Source organism: Quercus lobata, chromosome 8, assembly GCF_001633185.2.
Source record: "Quercus lobata isolate SW786 chromosome 8, ValleyOak3.0 Primary Assembly, whole genome shotgun sequence".
Classification (NCBI taxonomy): Eukaryota; Viridiplantae; Streptophyta; class Magnoliopsida; order Fagales; family Fagaceae; genus Quercus; species Quercus lobata.
Genome location: NC_044911.1, coordinates 42602046 through 42625926, shown reverse-complemented (window position 1 = coordinate 42625926; position 23881 = coordinate 42602046). Strand labels below are relative to the sequence as shown.

At 35.7% G+C, this 23881-nt stretch overlaps 1 long non-coding RNA gene across 1 annotated transcript; it reads left to right on the top strand.

Annotated features, from left to right (window-relative positions):
* The first annotated feature begins 565 nt into the window (after positions 1–565).
* LOC115954682 lies at positions 566–4718 on the top strand. The gene is made up of 4 exons (XR_004083939.1): positions 566–817; positions 2857–2961; positions 3790–3869; positions 4476–4718. It is a non-coding gene; the product is annotated as an uncharacterized LOC115954682 (long non-coding RNA).
* Positions 4719–23881: the final 19163 nt, after the last annotated feature.

Genomic DNA, 23881 nt, shown 5'->3' with positions numbered 1-23881 from the left:
ATACAACATCTCTTTTCCTCATTTTTTTTTTTCGCATTTCGGTAGAATAACTCTTTTTACAGTAATCTGCGGAAGGAGGCACTTGGTGGCCTTTTAACGGTTTAACCTCATATTAGCAGAGGACAAAAGGCACTGATTAATCTTGCTAGAATATGAGCCTCTGTCACTGTGCTTGCATTAATACGAGACACCATGCTTAATAACCTATTAAATGTCAAATCAACATAGAGAGTAGCCGCACCTATTTAAAAAGCATTAGACACTTGCAAGGTGACATTAAATTTTTACATATTTCAGCAACATATTAAATAGTGTCTAATGTCTATGTAATCAATATATATATATATATATATATATAAAACCGAAACTTTTGAAGCTTCCACAATTTTCCACGTCAGCACAGTATTAAAAAAAAATTCTTAAAAAAAAAAAAAAAGTAAGCACAAAAAAAAGACCTTTTCTAAAACCTAATAAAAACACCCGATAAAAACCAAAAAATAAAAAAAACATAACGCCAAAAGAAGCCTCTGCCGTTCCTCTCTCTTCTCACCAAAAAAATAAAAAAAAAACATATCGCAAAAAGAAGCCTCTGCCGTTCCTTTCTCTTCTCTATTTCTCTACCGTCTCCTTCCCCAAAACCCAACACTGAAAATCAATCCTGCCAAGAAGTCATCCCCACACGGTTAGGTTCGAGATAGAAAGAAGGCATCACCAACCATATGGTTTGGTCCTTCGAAGAGTTTTTCCAGAAGCGAAGGTGACGATGGGACCGCAACAGAGCTTGAAGAGAAAATCAAATCAGGCACCGCCACTGCTGGTAAATAATTTTTATACCATTAACATATTTTATTTTTGTAAATGTTTAATTTTCTGATCTGGGTATTTCATAATATTTTGATTAGGAATCCATAACCCTAACCAAATTTGATTAGGAATCCATAACCCTATGTTATATTATAAATAATGTTTTTTTAGGGATTATTTGTTACCATGCAACTCACGGCTAAAAATTTGTATCTTTCATTCCTCTCTTCTGAAATTTTTTTGCTCACTTTATAATTCTGAATTTTTATTGCTCTCTTTATAATTCTTCAGTTTTTTTGGATTTAATTTTGTGAATTTTTATCTGGGTTCATGTGACTACCCCTTAAAAACTTGATTTTAGTGTATAGTTTGGGGATTTAAATTCGAAATTAATAAGGAATTTTAATTTCTAATTCTTTGAGATTGTGTATTTGAAATTCTTTTATGATTCATATGTTAGATATTGGGATTGGTATTGATGGTGGGATAGGTTTATATTGTAGAAAACAACATTTATTTAGATAGTTTTGGTAATAGTTGACAGTATTGTACAATTGTTTTTTTTTTTTGGGCTGCACTATTGTGACAATAATTTACTATATTGATTATTAGTCTGTGGATTTACCATATTGAGAAGTAGGTTTGATTTTTTTAATGATTTATTTCATGGTGTGTTTGTGTCTGGATGTGTTTAGTATTCCCATCTCTCTTACATGAACATAAGTTGTTTGATAAAATTCCTGTGTAATTTTTTTTTTTTTTTTGTTATTCTAGGAGTCATATTACATGGAGATTGGTAAGGAAGAAGATAAGTAAAGAATGTGATGCTATGTTGCTGATTTAATCAGGTTGAGATGTGTTTGTCGGCCTTAGTTTTTCAATGTCAGTTTTTTGCGATGTAAAAACATGACTGGCTAGGTTGCTTATGCCTCTAGAAAATTAAAGAATTTTGAACAAAAATTACCCAAAATCATGATTTGGAATTGGCTGCTGTGGTTTTTGCTTCAGATTTGATGGTAAAGTATTGAATGTTAATAATAGGCCCTTGGTTACAAAATTGTTATGATTCGATATGTAGGTATGATATATAAAAGGTCCATATATGATTTTGGATGAGGGATAGCATGAATGGTTTATATAAATAGTCTAAAGAACTCCACTCATTTTTCTTATGCTTTTTTAATTGAACCAGGATGGATTTTGTTTCTCCAACTTAAAGCGAATGACTGGCTTTCATGTGCTACACCTATTCTTTGAACTTGCTTTTAAGTTTCATATGATTGTATTCTTTAAGAAAACATGTATTAAAAATTTACCTTTTGGAATACATCCTTTATGAGATTTTGTGTTACCAAGATTTGCTGTAGCTCAATTTGTTGTATGGTTTATAGTAGTGGAACAACTGAGTGTGTATTTTGGTTTCTGCAATGAAAATAGTTGGTTTAGTAGTGAATATTATTTTTTCACTTTGACATTAACAAAATCGTTACATCAATTATGAAGTTTATATCTTATCTTTTATCAATATATTTTATTATATTTTCCCCTTAAAATTTTGATAGAGATGGTAGTAGCTTCAAAGCATACACACGTAATTTTTTCACATTATTTTTTTCCTATAAAGTTTTTTTTTTTTTTTTTTTCCAAATCATCACCATTAGCAATTCATTACTATTTTTTTTTCTCAAAGTCATAATACATTTAGTGTTAATTTTGTGATTTTTCTTGGGTTTTCCTTGATAAATTTAAGTTGAATCTTTGAAACGAACAGTGGGAGCCATCCCAATTGATAAGGTTATTACTGTACAATCTATTTGTATTTTAGATTGAGCCAATCGTTCGAGAAATTCACTAAAGCTATTTGATCTGTCAGATATGGGCTTAGATAGCAAATTTGGAAGCACTAATAGATACATGTTTTGGAATTTTTTCTGTTACATTTGTAGTTTTGTAATGATTTATAACTATTATGCCACTATTTTAAAGTTGAGTATAGACATTTTTAATAAAGTTCACTTTCATTAAATGTTGTTTCTTTTACATGTACACAAGGTGTTTGATGAAATTTCCTATGAGTTCTAGAAGCCATAATACATGGAGAGTCGTAAGGAGGAAGATAGGTAAGAAATGTGATGCTCTATTGTTGATTTAATCAAGGTAAGCTATGTTTGATTCTTATGACTATTTATCAATTAAAAATGTATTGTATATAAATGTTTTTTTTTTCTTCTAAACTTTGTCTCATTATTTTTATTTTCTTTTCTCTCCTGTTTTATCCTCTACAATTGTTCAACTCAGGAGCCCTCCACCAAATTTTAGATTCCTTTTCAATTGAACTAGGATAGGCTTATAGATATACATACTCCAACTTATAGATAGACTATCCATTTGGATTAAAAATTTGTTGTTTTTTACCTCCGGTAATATGCCATTACATCATTTATGAGATTTGTGTTATCAAGATTTTGTATAGCTCAATTTGTTGTATTGTTTATAGTGATGGAACTATTGAGAGTGTATTGTGGTTTCTTCAATGAAATTGGTAGGTTTAAGAATATTTGCAAAATTGAGAATATTGTTTAATGGTGGGAAACATAATTTTTTGTTGGCTAGAAGCATAGGCAACCACAAAATTTTAAAGGGTGATTAGAGATGATAACCCAAAATATGGTAGGTGGATGGTATGTTGATACAATAGTTTCAGAATTAATCCCTTTTAAATTTGATGGTTTTTCTACACAATGATGATGAACTATTTAGTACATTGATACAATTCTTTATTATGTTCAAAATCCTAACTTTCTTGATGTGTGGCTCTATCAACCTTTCATATGAAAGCCAGGAAACTTTGAAATTTTAAATTAATAATATAGATCATGTAGTCCAAACAAGATGTTCAAATTTATGATTTATGTCTCTTCCCATTCTTCTCTCACTCATTTTAGATAAAATTTTCTTGGGGAATGATCTTAATCTGTATAGCAGATTGCTTGCAGCCTTGCAATGTTGTTGACTACAAGTATTCCCTACATGGGCTGCCAGTGGATTCTGATGAGTACCTTCAGGTATTATATGAGGTTTCTTTTAAACCTTCTCTCTTTTTGTGTCATTGCAATTTTTTTTAATAATGATTTCTGTTTGGTTACTAAGAAAGTGTAGTAATAGAATACATATAGTTTTAGGTTTTTATTTAGTTTGGTTGGGATTTGGGCATCTTTTTTATATAGCTGTTTGGGCTTTGTTTTTCTCCCCCCCCCCCCCCCCCCCAAAAAAAAAGAAGAATTCTATTTGGTTGCTGAAGGAAATCAAGTTCAAATTAGAATCTCAAATAAATTACATCGTCAGTGAAAGAAAGCAAAAATATTTAAATTTTTACAACATTATTAGATTGCATGCATGGGATCTCTTATGGTCATTCTCTCAAAATTTTACACTGAACTACTAACATATGTGGTGACTCTTGACAACATCATATGCATTGAGAATTGACTTTTTGAAAATATGTAACAACTTTTTGGAGAAAAAACACCATTGTCTAATCCTTTAAGCAAATATAGATTCTAATTTTAAAGTGGTTTACACATTCCAATCATTTAAAAAGGGGGTTGATGATTTTGCTTTAAATTACTGGGACTGTTTTTCTAATTGAAGGGGTTGTCGATATTTCCTAGAGGTATGAAAGGTTTGATTTAGCATCAACAAAAAGTAGATAACTCAATTCAATTATGATCCTGCTTTCATGGAGGAAATGAGGACAAGAAGACAAACATCTCATGAGTTTCACATACACAGTTGCAGAACCAGTTCATAAACCATAGAAATATGGACTATGTAAATTGACAAATGTCTATGTACAATGATAGATTTGCTTATTCAACTTGTGGTGGTGTTCATAAAGTAACATTCAACTAGCATTAATAACACTAAATTTTTTTATTTTCATATATTTTCAAGTCAATATCTTGAACAAAATAAATATATTTAATTTTTATTTAACTATCCCGTGCATCGCACGGGTTAGCGACTAGTTGTCCTAATGTAGGTACAGCATCGCTTCAGTAAATTTCCAAGTTTTTGTTGTATATTTTAACAATTTACTTCTTTACACAGATTTCAACTACTTGCTTCGTTACGCAATCTTGCATATAAGTTGAGATGTCCCACAGCTTTTGTGAAGGAAAACGCATTAGTATAGGAAAAAATTGCCAAATGCCCTTTTCAGGCAAAAATAGCAGCTCTTTGTCCTATTTCCCAAACTAATTCGGGAAATATCCCTCTTTTCAAAGTCGATTTATGATAAATTGAATTAGGCCCTATAGTGGCTTTTTTAAGGAGCCTATAGTGACGTTTTCAGGACCTATAGTGGCGTTTTGTAACTCGACCTCCATGAAATCGAGTTATAGGTAAAAAAAATTTAAAAAAAATAGCCTATAACTTGATTTCATGGAGGTCGAGTTACAAAATGTCACTATAGGTGGTTAAAACGTCACTATAAGTCCTTAAAAATGCCACTATAAGACTCCAAATTTTTTTTTTTTTTTAAACTCGATTTATCTCAAATCAAGTTACAAAAGAGGGGCATTTCTCTAATTAGTTTGGAAAATGGGGCAAAACGCTGCTTAGTTTGGGATACTAGTCTCTGTTTGAGATGACTCACAACATTATTTTGCTACTATAAAAATTGTCTGCATAAAACCTTGTCTTCAAAATTAGCCCCATCAAACTACCTTTTGCAAGACTGCTGATGAGCGCTGACTTGTTCAAACTTCAAACTTAGGGGAGATGTGTTGATATTGGGCCTATGTGGCTTGAATTGCCAAGCCCAAATTTGGTCACCTTAGTTGACCCAATCCAAATTGTAAAAGGATTGCTCCTTTGCCGACTTGGTTAATAACATATATATATATATATATATATATATATTGTTATGTGCGGCACTTTAGATAATTCCCAATAACCTAGCAAGTGCAGCCGTGTGAGAGAGTTATTCCTAGTAGCAGCCGCATAAGAAGAAGAATAGTATTTTCTTGTCTTGTGGGTGAGAGAGAGTTAGGGTATAATTGGGATTTGGGTTTCTTGAGAGTATTATTGTACACTATTGTATCTCCCTATTTTTATAGTGAAATTTCTCCGTCATCTCCGTGGAGGTAGGCAGTTTGCCGAACCACGTAAATTCTTGTGTTCTTTGTGTATGCTTGTTATTTAATTTCCGCTTATTTATTATTATTGATTTGAGTCTTAGGGTGCTATCTGCACAACAAGTGGTATCAGAGTAAGTTTAGGATTCAATCCTTTGAATACAGTAAAGATGTCAAGCACAAAGTATGATGTAGAGAAGTTTTGTGGTAAGGGAAATTTTTCACTTTGGCAGAGGCAGATGAAGGATCTCCTAATTCAACAAGGAGTTCATAAGGTCTTGCTTGGGAAGGAGAAGAAACCAGAAATGATGAAGGATGTAGAATGGGTAGAGATGGATAAGAAAGCAGCTAGCGCTATTCGCCTTAACCTTGGTGATGAGATCATTCACAACATCCTAGAAGCAAAGACCGCAAAGGAGGTTTGGGAAAAAATAGAAGGTCTTTATATGAGAAAGAATCTGACGAACAAGTTGTACGTGAAGAAGCAACTTTATAGTTTGCATATAAAGGAGGGTTCTGATCTGTTGGGGCATCTTAACACGTTTGACATGTTGAACACCCAACTGTTGAGTTTTTGGGGTGAATTATGAGGACAAAGATAAAGCGTTACTCTTATTAGCATCGCTTCCTACTTCTTTTGATCATCTAGTAACTACGTTGATGTACGGGAAAGAGACTATAGTACTCGAGGAGGTGACCAATGCTCTTTTGTCACATATAAAGATGAAGCAAGATTGCGATGGTTCTCAGGCTGATGGACTTATTGTAAAGTCTGAGTCAAGCAATAGGGGTAGAAGCAGGTCAAGAGGACGGAACTCCAACATGAACAGATCACAATCTAAATCACGTGCAAAGAAAGATGTAGAGTGCTTTTATTGTCACAAGAAAGGGCACTACAAGAATCAGTGTAAAGAGTTGAAAGAGCATTTAGAGGAGAAGAAGAATGGAAAGAAGCCCCTAGAATCAGCTAGTGTTGCTGAAGAAACATCAGATGACAGTGAAGTTGGTGCAGATTTACTTTCAGTTTCATCAAGTAATAATGTTCCATTGGAATCTTGGGTTTTAGATTCAGCATACTCATATCATATGACTCTAAAGAAAGATTGGTTTGACACATATAAGCCTTACAACGGTGGTATGGTCCAAATGGGTAATGATGCTACATGCCCGGTTATTGGAATTGGTACCGTGAAGATCAAGATGTTTGATGGAGTTGTGAGACTTCTTAGTAATGTCAGGCATGTTCCAAATCTTAGAAAGAATTTAATTTCTTTAGGAGTATTAGATGATTTGGGCTATTCATACTCATCAAAGGGTGGAATCATGAAGATTACCAAAGGTGCTTTGATGGTGATGAAGGGACAGAAAGTAAGCACGCTTTACAAATTGATTAGGAACACAATTGTAGGAAGAGTTGCAGTCACCACTTCGATGGAGTCCAGCACTGACGACACAAAATTATGGCATATGCGACTTGGCCATATTGGAGAACGCGGTATGTTAGAGTTGCACAAAAGAAATTTATTGAAAGGGGTGAAGACATGCAAGCTAGACTTCTACAAGTATTATGTGTATAGGAAGCAGCATAGAGTTAGTTTCAAGACAGGCTCTCATACAAGTAAGGGTGCTCTTGATTACATTCATTCAGATTTTTGGGGTCCAGTATCAGTTTCTTCTCATAGTGGTGCTCAGTACTTCGTCAGTTTCATTGATGACTACTCTAGAAAGGTATGGATTTATTTTGTGAAGCATAAGTCTGATGTGTTTGGCATATTTAAAAAGTGGATGAAAATCAAACTAGTAGAAAAATAAAATACCTTAGAACAGATAATGGACTAGAGTATAGAGATAAAGAATTCATAAGATTTTGTGAATTAGAAGGCATTACTCGTCACTTTATAGTTAAAAGAACTCCACAACAGAATGGGGTTGCTGAGAGAATGAACAAAACCTTAGCAGAAAGAGCCAGATGCATGAGATTGAATGCAGGGTTGCCTAAGGTGTTCTAAGCAGAGACAGTTAACACAGCAAGCTTCATTATTAATAGATCTCCATCATCAGCCATTGATTTCAAGATTCCAAAAGAGGTTTGGTCAGGTAAACTGGTTGATTATTCGAGTCTAAAAATCTTTGGTTGTCCAGCTTATGTGCATGTGCAGAGTGGAGAGCGTTCTAAATTGGATTCAAAGTCAAGAAAATGTGTATTTCTTGGTTTTGAAAAAGGTGTTAAAGGCTACAGGCTTTGGGATCCAATCTCAAAGAAAACAGTGACCAATAGAGATGTCATATTTGATGAAGCCTTTATGTTGAAACAGAATGAAGCAGAGACATGTGATGATAGTCCACAGGAGAAATTAACTGTTGAGGTGGAGCTTGACGAGAATAGTTCACCTAGAGATAAGGGTGATGTTGAGATTGATCCACAGCAGCAACAAGAAGAGTCTTATTCAATTGCTAAAGGTAGAGAGAAGCAGGTTCACAAAGCACCACAAAGATATGGCTTTGAAGACATGGTTAGTTTTGCTCTCGTAACTAGCAGTGGAGATCCATTCACTTTCAAGGAGGCTACAAATAGGAAAGACAATGATAAATGGCTTGTAGCAATGTCAGATTAGATGGAGTCACTACAAAAGAAGAAGACTTGGGAATTAGTGAAATTGCCCAAGGGAAAGAAGGCTATTGGTTGCAAGTGGATATTTCGCAAGAAAGAAGCATTGTCAGAAAAGGAAGGTGAAAAATTCAAGGCACGGTTAGTGGCAAAGGGTTACTCACAGAGAGAAGGAATTTATTATAATGAGATTTTTTCACCAGTTGTGAAGCACACCTCAATTCGAGTAATCCTAGGATTTGTGACAATGCATGACATGGAGTTAGAGCAGCTAGATGTGAAGACCGCATTCATCCATGGAGATTTAGAAGAAGAGATTTACATGCAACAGCCTGAAGGCTTCAAAGAACCTGGCAAGGAAGATTATGTTTGTCTGTTGAAGAGATCATTATATGGCTTGAAGCAGTCTCCCAGGCAATGGTACAAATGGTTTGATTCATTCATGGTCACACATGGGTACATGCGTTGTGAGTATGATTGTTGTGTTTATTTTTGAGTACTTGCTGATGGCTCTTATATATTTCTTGCTCTGTATGTTGATGACATGTTAGTAGTTGCAAAGAGTAAGCAAGAAATTGTGAAGTTGAAGTCTTTGTTGAGTAGTGAATTTAACATGAAGGATCTTGGAGTTGCCAAGAAGATCCTTGGGATAGAAATTCATCGAGATAGAAGGGCTGGTAAATTATGGTTATCTCAGAAGGGATATCTTAAGAAGGTGTTAGAGAGGTTTAGTATGCTTGATGCAAAACCTGTTAGTAGACCGCTTTCTACCCATTTTAAACTGTCCTCACAGTTATGTCCAAGTTCATATGAGGAGTCAGAGTATATGTCTAAAGTGCCATATGCAAATGCAGTTGGGTGTCTTATGTATTTGATGGTGTACACAAGGCCTAATATTTCTCATGCAGTTAGTGTGGTTAGTAGGAATATGGCAGATCCAGGCAAAGAGCATTGGAATGCAGTAAAGTGGATCTTTCGATATCTTACAGGCACTCGTGATTTCGGTATCTTATTTGATCAAAGAGCTAGTACAGAAGCTATGGGTTATGTGGATTCCGACTATGCATGGGACCTTGATTCTAGAAAGTCCACAACAGGCTATGTGTTTAGGTTTGTTGGTGGCCCAATTTGCTGGAAGTCTACACTACAAGATGTAGTTGCTTTATCCACTACAGTAGCAGAATATATGGTGATGACAGAGGCAGGAAAAGAAGCCATTTGGCTTAGTGGACTGGTTAATGAGCTTGGTTTCAAGCAGGATAGCATGGTGCTACATTGTGATAGTCAGAGTGCAATTCATTTGAAAAAAAATTAGGTATATCGTGCAAGAACAAAGCATATTACTGTGCGGTATCACAAGATCGGAGAATGGGTTTCGTCTAGTGATATTTCTTTGTCGAAGATTCTCATAGTGAGAATGCCTCTGATATGTTAACAAAGCCAGTTCCAACAGACAAGTTCAAGCACTGCTTGGACTTGATTGGTGTTTGCAGCTTGTGAGCCCTAAAGGGCTAAGGTAGAGGCGATGGAGGAGTTTGCTCATGTAACTTGATCAATTCAAGTCAAGGTGGAGATTTGTTGATATTGGGCCTATGTGGCTTGAATTGCCAAGCCCAAATTTGGTCACCTTAGTTGACCGAATCCAAATTGTAAAAGGATTGCTCCTTTGCCGACTTGGTTAATAACATATATATATTGTTATGTGCGGCACTTTAGATAATTCCCAATAACCTAGCAAGTGCAGTCATGTGAGAGAGTTATTCCTAGAAGCAGCCGCATAAGAAGAAGAATAGTATTTTCTTGTCTTGTGTGGTGAGAGAGAGTTAGGGTGTAATTGGGATTTGGGTTTCTTGAGAGTGTTATTGTGCACTATTGTATCTCCCTATTTTTATAGTGAAATTTCTCCGTCGTCTCCGTGGAGGTAGGCAGTTTGCCGAACCACGTAAATTCTTGTGTTCTTTGTGTGTGCTTGTTATTTAATTTCCACTTATTTATTATTATTGATTTGAGTCCTGGGGTGCTATCTGCACAACAAGATGTTTGAGCATCAATCAAAGATACCTCTATTATGGAACACTTCTGTAGAAGCCTAGAACTGGTAACCTCAACAAAAGTCTTTTAATCAATCATAACATTTTATATTTTATTATTACACTATTCTTAGGCACACAATATACAATTTTTTCTACAACATAATGTATACTTTTTCTTTGGAACTTCCTAATAATGCATACAACCAGTCGCCTGTCTTCAAATTATGTCCAATAATATATATATAAGCATACAATAGGAGACCTTATGCATTTGGAAATACGACCAGTCTTCAAGTAATGTACCAGATAAACCTACCTCAAGCCAAGCCGATAACCTAACTCAAGGCCAAACCATCAGGTCCCCTAGACTGTCTTGTACTTTATTTTATCTTAATGAAGTTCAATATTTAACCTGAATAATATTAGAGACAAAATTGTTTATATTAATATTTTTTTGTACAACCATTGTCATAATCTATGTTATGAAAAACAAGGTACAAAATGTTGTGCACCTGACTAATCTTTGTAGCATTATTTAATTCCAACTGACATTGGACAGTGGACTCTTGTGATATCTTTATCTTGAGCTCATTTGCTCTCCTTCAACATCGTCTCGCATCATAGATAGCAATGGTTGTCAGCTTAAATCTTCACATCCTTTGTCTTCTGCTTTCTTCTTCGCTTCTGATCAATTCCCAGATTGTTGAGATTCCAGTTGCCAATCTATCCACAACATGGATCAATAGCCCATTAGACAGCCTAAATAGTTCAAATTCGGGTGGTCAGAGGACCGTCCTTCTCAGGGGAAGCTTTGGACCCCGCTTTGTTTGTGGCTTCCTCTGCCAATTTCGGAACGATACTTGCTTTTTTACTGTCTTTATATTCCAAACTGTTAGGACATATGTGAATCATGGTAGGAACGTATGTCAATATAGAATTGGCTAATCTTTGACAAACGCACTTTACTTGTAATTTGGTAGATTTATGATGTGTTTAATGCTTTAAGAAACAAGATTTCAAGTTCAAGTGCCAAAGCCATGCAAGTCTGTCCAAGAATCAAGTGAAGAAGTGCTGGATTTTAAAACTCGATAGCTAGTATCTATCAAGGCTTAAAAGGCCGTTTAAGCTCGATTCTCGATAGCTTGATAGATAGGGTATCTATCGAAATTTAAGAAAATAAGTTTTTCAGATTTGATTTCACTCCAATCCGTATATAGATGTTTGGACTTTCTTTTCTCACAACCCTAAACATATATAATGATTGTTTTAAGGGCTATCACAGCTGATGCACCTCAATGCAAAAGTTTTTCACAAGCATATTGTGAACAGGAGACATATGCCCTAGTTCATCTTTCTCTTCAAGAAGCTGCTGTGTTTGTACACCGTATTTTTCATATTTGATTTCACTCCAATCCGTATATAGATGTTTGGACTTTCTTTTCTCACAACCCTAAACATATATAAGGATTTTTTTTAAGGGCTATCACAGCTGATTCATCTCAATGCAAAAGTTTTTCACAAACATATTGTGAACAGGAAACATATGCCCTAATTCATCTTTCTCTTCAAGAAGCTGCTATGTTTATACACCGTAGGGTTTTATAACTAAGGAGATTCGTGATCTTTATCGTGTGGATAAACTAAAGAACTTTGCAACCAACATCTTTTCCAAGTTGGTGTGTAAGCTGCATACTGGGATCCACACATCGATTGGTTAGTCACGTACTAGGAGCTGTGCATTGAAAGGAGAGATTGTCACTACAGAACAAGTCCAATTGGGTATCGGGGTAATAGTTCAACTGTAGGTTGGTATAAGGTACTGGGATTCCTTTACTTGTAACCACTTGTTGTAATAATAGTGGATTCTCAGGAATGGTGACCTTAAAATCACCTGGTGGGGTTTTTGCTATGTAGGTTTTCTCCATTCGTAAACAAATTACCATGTCAACTTTATTTTTCGCTGCATATTAACTTAGTTGGTGATTTATTTGTGCTACCATACGTATTGCATGTTAATTAACTTAATTAATTCACTTGACTAATTAATTAGTTAATTTATCACAAGGGGTCAATACATTCTTGGCCTATTAAATGGTATCAGAGTAAGCACACTCTGATTAGGTTTTAATCTTTGCCGTGTGATTCATTGACCCCTGTTTGTAATGGATAAAGAACAGACTCTTATTATACCTCCTTTATTTGATGGTACTAGCTATGCTTACTGGAAAGTACGCATGAGAGTTTTCTTACAGTCTTTAGATGAGAACGTGTGGCAAGCTGTAGAGATAGGCTGGACCAAGTCAAAGGAAATGCCGGCCAATTAGGATGATGCTAAGATCAAGGTGACAAATTTCAATAGCAGGACATTGAATGCTTTATTTAGTGTGGTCATGAACGAGGAATTCAAGAAGATATCCTCTACTGAAACCGCAAAGGATAAATGGACCATCCTCCAGACAACTTATGAAGGAACTAAGGCTGTTAAGGATTCAAAACTTTAGAGGCTTACCATGAGTTTTGAAGAGATTAAGATGGAGGAGGATGAGTCATTCAATGAATTCTATGTCAAGCTTAAGAACATAGTGAACTTAGCCTTTAATCTTGGAGAAACCATTCCTAAACCCAAGATTGTTAGAAAGGTGCTCAGATATCTACCCTAGAGATTTCATGCCAAGATCACCATGATTGAGGAATCAAAGGATATTGATAAAATTCTTTTGACAGAGCTGGTTGGTAATTTGTAGACCTATGAGTTAGATTTGACAAGGATCGGGAAATCAAGAAAGAGCAAAAGCATGGCACTAAAGGTCAAAAGCAGTGATACTGATGAGTCTTTTGATGATGAAGATTCTGAAATGAAATCCTATATCACAAAGTAGTTCAAAAAGTTCATGAAGAATGCCAATACAAGAGGATTTGATAAATACAGCAAGCAGTCCAGTTCGTCTCAGTTTAAGAACCAAGACAAAGGAAAGAAGGATGCTAGGGATGGTGGTCAGTACACTGTTCCCTCAAGACCAGAATGCTTTGGGTGTTAAGGCTTTGGTCATATGAAACAATAGTGCCCTACATATCTCAAGACCATTGGGAAGAGTAAGGCACTTCTGCTACTTTGAGCGACACTGAGCCTAAGGATGATTCTGATAATGAGGATGATGGAATCCTAAATGCCTTTACTGCCACTGTAAATCCTTCTGAGGGGATTTTTGAAGATGTGGATGATGAAGAGGACTTGGTGGATTCTAAGTTCGAGAAAATGGATGATCAGGATGATATCCATACAGCCTATGAAAAATTGTATAAGGTTTCTGAGAAGCATGAAAAACCATATAGATTGGACACTAAGAAGCTAAGTGATTTGGAACTTGATCGAGAAGAGCTTTCCACAAAGTTTGATGAAGCCAATCAGATCATTGGAGCACTGCGGTTTAAGAATAATTTCTTGGCTAAGAAGACCAAGAAGCTTGAGGTAGAGTTGTTCCAAGTCGAAGCTCAGTTGGAAAGGACATCGAGTGCAAAGCTAGACGAGCTACTCAGCATTCAGAAATCTGCTTCTGATCAAACCGGTTTAGGGTATGATTTCTATTCTCCCAGTATTGCTTCTACTATTACTACTGTTTTTGTTTCACTTGCTAATAATGTTGAATTTGAGAACAATAATGTGAAAACTATTTTAGCCAGTGAAAACATAGACAAGGGTAAATTTATCTTAGGAGCACCCCCTAAACTGAATAAGAAAGAGATTAAAAACCCTAAGGCTAAGAAGGGAAATACTCAAAAGCCTAAATAGAAGAAGCAGCATCTCTGTCATCACTATGGAGTGGGTGGACATACTCGACCTAATTGCTATAAGTGATTAACCACTTAACAAAGCAACAGTATGATCTCATCGGAAAACTAGAATCAGTTTTCATCCTCCTTTGCTCCTCTTGGAGATCTACTCAAAGCCCTCATGTTCCTTTCGAACTTGAACAGGTTCAATTCTTCCCCCTCACCGCCGAATCAAGGGTTTGCAAAACAGAAAGGTTCTTCCAAGGTGTGGAAGGAAAAAGGCTCCAAGTGATTTAGTCACTTTTTCTCTTTCTCCCCTTCTTGTTTTTGAGTTTGCATTACTTGTGTGTTTTGCTTTCTTGTTTTGAGTCAATCTAGTTTATGCTTTGCTTTGTTTAAAATGTTTTTGTTAATTTATTTTTAGTTCTGTTTTACTTTGTTTTTCATTAAAAATTTTTTTTTGAAAAATCAGAAACATACAAAAACAGTGTGTGTATGTGTACGTTGGTACTTGTGTACCATGGATGGCCATTGAATCAAAGTTTTCTAAACTTTGTATCTTTTGTAGCTTAGATAAGCAACTCCATGCACAACGAGGCAAGTGAACTTTGTGGCTCATGCTTGTGATAAGTAAGATTAAGTAATTTCTTGTACTTAACACTCGTTTCACTCTTTTTTACGGGAATAACTAGAAAATCCTATGAGAAATGCATAAATAACTATCCCACCACTCTTGCCCGCCTATCATGAAATGACATCTGTATGCTTTGGCATAGCAAAAGTGCAATGTCAAAAGCTTAACATAATTGGGTATTTCTTTTCTCTCTCTTATATGCCCATACATGGTTTGCTTAAAAGAAGATATGCAAAGAAAAATAAAAGGAAAAAAGAATCAAAATGCTTTATATATGATTGCAAGCGTGTCATCTAAGAGATGTGGGAATTATAGAATGTACCTCGAAGGTGATAGTCCCCATCAAACAATTATGATTGTGTGTGAGTTAAAGTGATTTTCTCATATCTCAAATCGTTATAACATGTAAACACTTGTGCAATCTTGAGATGTTTTCACACACAACACGCAACATTCTTTGCTAATTTTATATATGTGCAGCTAAAATGTGATTTGGCCATCACAAGGAATACGTGTGTTAATATATGCTCACTAAACTGTCTTAACTTGTTTTTGAAATATAAAATTGGTTTGATTTGTTTAGTGTGTGTATGTGTTTTGAATCTAAATGCTTGAAATTTTTCTTGATGAAAGATGTTTTTGAGAGCTTAAAATGTTGTTTGGATCTTTGGTTAAGTAGCATGTTTAATTACATTCATGTCTATGTTTTTCTCTCCTTTGAAAAACTGTTTTTAAGCAATCTCGACAGCTGTTGGACACCTCTCGACAACTAGGCTATCTATCGATCTCTTCAGCTTCCTTTCTTGATAGTTGTTATCGCAATCTTGATCCATCGAGATTCTTGAGATTCAATCTTGATAGCTTCTCGACAGCTACTCGATCCATCGAGGAAGTTTCTGTATGCTCGATAGCTTCTCGATCCATTGAGGTCAATTTGCTGTGGACACCTCTCGATGGCTTCTCGATAGCTCCTTCTGGCCATTTTAATTCTTGATAGCTCTCAACACCTTTCAATCCATCGAGAAACTGAGATTTCTATAAAAAGGGTTAGCGCGATTCTTTTCTCATTTTCTCTGATTTCTCTTGATAGAAATTCTCTCCTCTCTCTCCCAAACACCTCAAACTAAACCTCTTCACTTACCCCACTTGATCTTCAGCCTAAATCAAGTTTTCTTCATTTGGTATGATTTTTTATCTTTATTCTATCATGCATTTCATATTTTCTGACATAAGTTTTGGGTTTTTGAAAAATTTTTGGGGTTTTTCAAGTTTAATGAGATTTTTGTGAAATTTTTGGGATTTTTTTTTTTGTTCAAATGATTTTAAATCATCATGCATTGCATCTTATGTGCATTTTAACTATGATTCATGCATTTTAGATGTGTGATTATTATGTTGGAATGATGTGTGCTGGTAGGGTTGGATTGGGCTGAGCTAATGATGTTTTTCCTATTGCATATCACATGCTCATGCATTTTTCATGCATACGTACCTTCATTTCTTTATATTCTTATATTGAACTGTTTGGTGCTTTTTTATGTGTCTCTCTCTCTCTCTCTCTCTCTCTCTCTCTCTCTCTCTCTCTCTCTCTCTCTCTCTCTCTCTCTCTCTCTCGTTAGTTGCTCTATGGCATGCTCGCCTTAGTAGCTTCATAGAGTCTCGCTCTCCTTCTCTAGAGGCATTTGAGGATGAGGACGATGATGGTGACTCCGATGACGATGATGATGATAAGGATGAGGATACTAGCTCGCCCAGTGATGATGAGATGACTACTTGAGTTACTTACCCTTTGTCATTCGTGACAAAAAGGGGGAGTAGTTTTGGGATGAGAGTAGTCATGTATTTAGGGGGAGAGTTAGCATAGGGCATAGGACATTTTTGTTAAGGGGTGATTTTTCTTTTTGAGGGATGTAGTGAGGACTTATATATATATATATATATATATATATATATTCTTTTTCTTACTTTATAGATACATTGTTCTTACTTTGTGATAGCAAACCTTGTACTTATGATGTTATATATATATATGATAAGGTTGTTCTTACAGTTCTTTCACTTATCTCTACATGTGTTGTTTCTTTTCACTCTTTATGTGCATGCTTCTTATATATATATATATATATATATATATATATTGTATACAATCTTATTTTTCTATTTCACACTAAGATGTCGTGATGAGTTTTGTTTAAAGTATTTCAGAAATACAGGTCGTCAAAATTTTTCTTGCCATAATTCTCTTCATGCAAAGTTTTTCAAGAGTTTGTGTTAGAATAGATTTTATTGTATTCAACAAGTGAATATGAGTTGAGTGATTTATGACTTCTCTCATATGTTCATTTGTTTATTGTACTTTTGTCATGGATTGCTAAAAGGGGAGATTGTTAGGACATATGTAAATCATGTTAGGAATATATGTCAATATAGAATTGGCTAATCATTTGACAAAACACACTTTACTTGTAATTGGGTAGATCTAGGATGTGTTTAATGCTTCAAGGAACAAGGTTTCAAGTTCAAGTGTTAAAACTATGCAAGTCTGTCCAAGAATCAAGTGAAGAAGTGTTGGATTTTAAAACTCGACAGCTAGTATCTATTGAGGCTTAAAAGGTTGTTTAAGCCCGATACTTGACAGCTACTCGATAGATAGGGTATCTATCGAGATTTAAGAAAATCAGTTTTTAGATCTGATTTCACTCCAATCCGTATATAAATGTTTGGACTTTCTTTTTTGACAACCCTAAACATATATAAGGATTGTTTTAAGGGTCGTCACAGCTGATGCACCTCAATACAAAAGTTTTTCACAAGCATATTGTGAACCAGAGACATACGCCCTAATTCATCTTTCTCTTCAAGAAGTTGTTATGTTTGTACACTGTAGGGTTTTGTAATCAAAGAGCTTCATAATCTTCATCATGTGGATGAATTGAAGAACTTTCCAACCAACATCTTTCTCAAGTTGGTGTGTAAGCTATGTACTGGGATCCGCGCATCGATTGATTAGTCACGTACTGGGAGCCATGCATTGAAAGGAGAGATTGTCACTACAGAACAAGTTAAATTAGGTATTGGGGTAATGGTTCAACTATAGGTTGGTATAAGGTATTGGGATTCCTTTACTTGTAATCGTTTGTTGTGATAATAGTGGATTCTCGAGAGTCGTGACCTTTGTAAAGTTGTGATTTACAAATATGAATTTTGTTGGCTTTTATTCCATGCCAAATTTGATTGTAATTATATTCAATCTTTTGTACACTGTATTTACTGTGGGATTTGATTGTAAGGGTTGTGTGTTAGAGACAAAGAAAGTGAAGACTCAAGCAATTAAAGCCAGAAGAGTTCTCGCGGGTAGCTCATGACTAAGCATCCCGCGAAGTGAAGCATGTGCCTTGCACATGACTGGAATGCGAAGAGTCAATACAAATGGAGACAGCTATGTTTCGCAAGTATCTCATGGGTAAGGCCTTCCCGCGAGACACCCGCGAAACATTCTGTTCTACCAGACTGTACTATTTGATACACACTATCTGTACCCACACTATATATACCCACATTACCCACAAATGATAAGGAGTGCTTCTAAGAGAAAACCCTAGTCTCAAACCTTAAGAGTTAGAGATTATCATACCCATATATCTCTACACATATATGCTTGTGGATTTCCTTAACTCCTACCTCTCCATTTCCATACCATTGAGAGGTTGATAGCCCAAACACTTACCACACCCTTTCAGAGTGTTAAGTGATAGTTTGGTACTGCTAGGAAGTATTGGAAAAAGCCAAGGATGGCAGATGCAACATGAAGCTTGTTCTGGGATCCGAAGAGCTATACAAGACACGGTTTTGAGAAGTCTTGTTGGGGTAGGAGCTTGGAGGGCTTAGGTACATCGGCTAGATTAGGATTGGAGGGTCTCTTGCTAACCCATGTATCCTAACTGATTGTCTAGTGGATCGATTACCGCTTGGAAGGTGGCAGAGAGGTTTTTTGCCGAGTTTTTCGATTTCCTCTTCCATAACACATCGGCGTGTTATCTTGTGTTTGCATCTCTCTTCCCTACTCTTTTACATTCCATTTTATTGCTGTGTTGTCTTGATTATAGATTAGAGTAGCTTGTTTGTTTATTTGCTAGCATTTGCACTATTCTGCACTTAAAATTAAGCTATTGTAAAATCTATCGAGTTGTAACTTTAATTTGGGAGTCTAAACAGCTCTTATATTTTTAACACATTTTCGAGCTTTCAATTGGTATCAGAGCGGGTACACTCGCTGTGATTTAAATACTTGAGCGTAATCCTCGACCCTCTTGGTTTGCCATGGAAAGTGATATGGTAAAGGCCAACATGAAGCATAGTAAAGGTGTTTGTGAAAATGACTCTATGAGCATTCTTGGAGATTATTCTAGTAATGAATTTTTAGAGTTATTCAAATCAAAGAAACATGCTAGAATCTTTATACACATGCTAAAATCTCTAGTTCATAGGAATCATGATATTCATAATAGCTTATGTGAGTCAAATTCCTTAATTGACAAATATAAGAAAAGGAATAGACGTTTGTGTGACAAACTAGATTGTCTGAAAAGAAAGATTCACTCATTTATGAATGAAGTAAAGAAAGATGAGTCCTGCTTTGATGGTCAAGAATGCCTATCTCATGCTTGTCTTTTTGTTCATACCGCATTGAAAGTATTTAATTCATGTTTGTGGTATCTTGACAGTAGTTGTTCAAGACATATGACTAGAGATAAGTCCTTGTTCAAAACTCGTAAAGAGAAGGAAGATAGCTTTGTGACATTTGGAGATGATAGTCACTCACAAGTTCTTGGAAAGGGAATCGTGGATATTTTAGGACTGCCTTTGTTAATAGATGTGCTATACATTAAGGGATTGAAAGTGAACTTGTTGAGTATCACTCAGATTTGTGATGAAGACTTCTTAGTCTAATTTTCAAAGAAAGGATGTCTAATCCTAAATGAAGAAGGTGTTCAGGTTTTGAAGGGACTTAGGACCACCGACAATTGTTATGGGGTCATTCCCAAACCAAGCATAGTATGTCGAAGTGCTCGAGTGAATCTTTTGGAGTTGTGGCATCAAAGACTTGGACATGCTAATTACAAACAAGTGGCAAAAGTCTCAAAGCTTGAAGCTGTGATTGATTTACCAAAGTTTGGAAAAATTGAGAAGAATGTTTGTGGTCCATGTCAATTGGGAAAACAAACAAAGTTAAGCCATCCAAAAGTAAATGTGGTTGCCACTTCTCGCCCTTTGGAGTTACTACATGTGGATCTAATGGGTCCAACAAGAACAGAAAGCATGGGTGGAAAGCGCTATATTATGGTGGTTGTTGACGATTTCTCAAGATATTCTTGGGTGAAATTTCTTAGAGAGAAGTCAGAAGCATGTGACAAGATGGAAAGGCTATGCAAGAGGCTACAGAATGAGAAGGGAGTTCCCATAGTTAAAATCAGAAGTGATCATGGGAAGGAATTTGAAAATGCAAAGCTTGAAGCATTTTGCAATGAACACAGCATCAAGAAGGAATTTTCAGCTCCAAAAACTCCACAACAGAATAGGGTGGTTGAAAGAAAGAACTGGGTGATTCAAGAAATAGCAAGAGTAATGTTACTAAACAAAAGCATTCCATAGAAGTTTTAGGCTGAAGTAGTGAGTACTTCGTGTCACATTGGGAATAGGATTTACTTTCGGAAAAGAACAAAGAAGACATCGTATGAAATTTGGAGAGAAAAGAAACCGAAGGTGAAATATTTTAGAGTATTTGGAAGCAAGTGTTATATTCTCGATGATAGGGAGAATCCTGGAAATTTGATGCTAAGAGTGATGAAGGGATATTCCTAGGCTACTCAACAAATAGCTGAGCATATAGAGTGCACAATAAATGCACTAAGACGGTGATGGAATCGATAAATGTGGTCATCGATGACACTATCTCTGAAAAGGATATTGATGATGATGGTGAAGGACCGAATCTTAAGAAGAATGAGGGTAGTGACAACATGTCTCAAGGTGAGGATGTTGAGAAAGAATCACCGGAAAAGGAGTTTACACCTCCTATATCAAGAAGGGAGACTAGATCAACTCAAGGATCTTCTAGTCCACTCACCCCTCCTGAAGTTCAATCTCCAATCTCTCATGATGAGGAACCTTCTAGTTCCAAGAGACCATCGTCAAGGGTAATTCTTAATCATCCATTAAGCAATATCATTGGTGATTTAGATGAAGGTATTCGGTTGAGAAAAGGACCAACCTATAGTGCGAATCATGTGACATACAACTGCTATCTTGCTCAATTTGAACCAAAGAAAGTGGAGGAAGCTTTGAAGGATGAGAGTTGGGTAGAGTCCATGCACCAAGAGTTGCATCAATTTGTTAGAAATGATGTATGGGAGTTGGTACCAAGGTTCAAGGATACACATGTAATCAGTACCAAGTGGATCTTCAAGAACAAGACTGATGAAGATGGTGAAATTGTCCAAAACAAGTCTAGATTAGTGGCTCAAGGATATACCCAAGTTGAAGGCATAGACTTTCATGAATCTTTTGCTCCAGTTGCAAGACTAGAGTCAATTCGAATTCTTCTCTCCATAGCATGCATTATGAACTTCAAGTTATATCAAATGGATGTAAAGAGTGCTTTTTTGAATGGTTTTTTAAATGAAGAAGTGTTTGTTGAGCAACCAAAGGGGTTTCAAGACCCTTACTTTCCGGATCATGTGTTAAGGCTGAAGAAGGCATTATATAGGCTGAAACAAGCACCAAGAGCTTGGTATGATCGCCTCACCACAAACCTCTTGGATCATGGTTTCAAGAGAGGTCAAGTTGATCGAACTTTGTTTGTCAAAAGAGATGAGAAATCTCTTCTTGTTGCTCAAGTATATATGGATGACATTGTCTTCGGATCCACAATCGATCACCTAGCTCATGAATTCTCAGAAGAAATGAAAAGGGAGTTTGAGATAAGCATCATGGGAAAGCTAAACTACTTCCTCGGGTTTCAAGTGAAACAACGGGAAGATAGGATATTTATTTCTCAAGAGAAATATGCCAAAAATCTTGTAAAGAGATTCAGCCTAGACTCTAAGAAACACACTTCCACTCCCATGAGTTCCTCAGCAAAACTGAGTTGTGATGCAGCAAGTGTAGAAGTGGATCCAACACTTTATCAAAGTATGATCGGTAGTCTTCTCTATCTCACTGCTAGCAGACCAGACATTGCTTTCAGTGTAGAAGTATGTGCTCGATTTCAAGCAGCACCCAAAGAGTCACACTTGACAGCAGTCAGACGAATTATCCGCTACATAAATGGCACATCTGATTATGGAATTTGGTATTCAAGAGACTCGAATGAGTGCCTAGTTGGATATTCTAATGCTGACTGGGCCGGGTGCATTGATGACAGGAAAGCACTTCTAGTGGTTGCTTCTATCTTGGAAATAACTTAGTGTCATGGATGAGCAAAAAGCAAAATTCAATTTCTCTATCAATGGCTAAAGCTGAGTGCATTGCAGCGGCAAGTTGTTGTGCACAATTATTATGGATGAAGAAGCTTCTACATGATTATGGAACCACAAAAGACACTATGTGTGTGTTTTGTGACAATACGAGTGCCATAAATTTGTCCAAAAATCCAGTTCAACACTCAAAATCAAAGCATATCGAGATCCGGTACCACTTCATTCGAGATTTGGTGGAGGAAAAGACTGTGTATTTGGAGTTCATCAACACTGACAACCAAAAGGCAGACATTTTTACTAAACCTCTTGATGGTCCAAGGTTTGAGTCTTTGCGTAAGACCATTGGTGTAGGTATCATTCCTTGAACTCTATCTTTTCTACGAATCTATTCTATTCATTGTTGCACATCTGGTGTTTAGGTATCACATGCTTAGTTATTAGCATATTTTTTTTGGTTTTGGTTTTGGTTTATACTTGTTTTTGTTGATCTTACTTTTTCTGTTCTGTTTTTGAGTGTGTTCAAAAAAAAAATTCAAAAACTCATAAAAATTGAAAAATCTTCAAAAAGTTTGATCGCTTATGTTGTGTATATCACATGTCAGTTTGGCCTAGTACCTTCGTACTAATGGCGTAGCGCATTTACGAGCTTAACTTATTATGTATGCACATATATCTTTGTGGGAGAAATCTTGAAAACTTTGTATGATTGTTGTAAATAGATCTTCAAGCTTGTCATGAATGATTGGTCAATAGTCTTGATGGTCTTGGTACTTGCATAGACTTGTGCTTATATCTCTTTCCACTTTATTTTTATAGTTTTGCTATAGAGCTCACCAAATGTAAATCTCCAAATGAAAAGAGATAATGAGTTGCAAAAGCCTATCACACATACTAGTATTTAACTAGGAAAAAGGGAAAGCGACTTTTTTATTAAAACGTATGGTGCTCAAAAAGCCAAAGGCTAACTCTACATGTTGAAATATTAAAAATTTCAAGCACCAATCACAAAAAGAGATGTATTATCCAAAAAGGACAAAATGTTATGATTTATGCAGAAACCAAATGAAAAGCTTCTATGATTTGTAATCATTCTCTTGTGGGAGGTCATATATGCTAATTTCTATAATTGAGATAGTCCACTTGATTTCGTACCAGTTGTGTATGACTTGATTGAATTGATCATTAAAGCTTCACTCTAGTCTAAGGACTATTCCACATTTGATACTCACCCACAACACACAAGACTTCGATTCAATTAATGCTTATCTCATTTGTGTGATTGTACATGTTCAAATGTGATGTGTATGCCTAAGTACTTGCTGATCAAACCCAAAAATATTTTTGAGTGTTTTATATGTTTTTGAAAGTGATTTTATACTTTCGTGCTTTTAGATTTTGTTCAAAATGCATTTTTG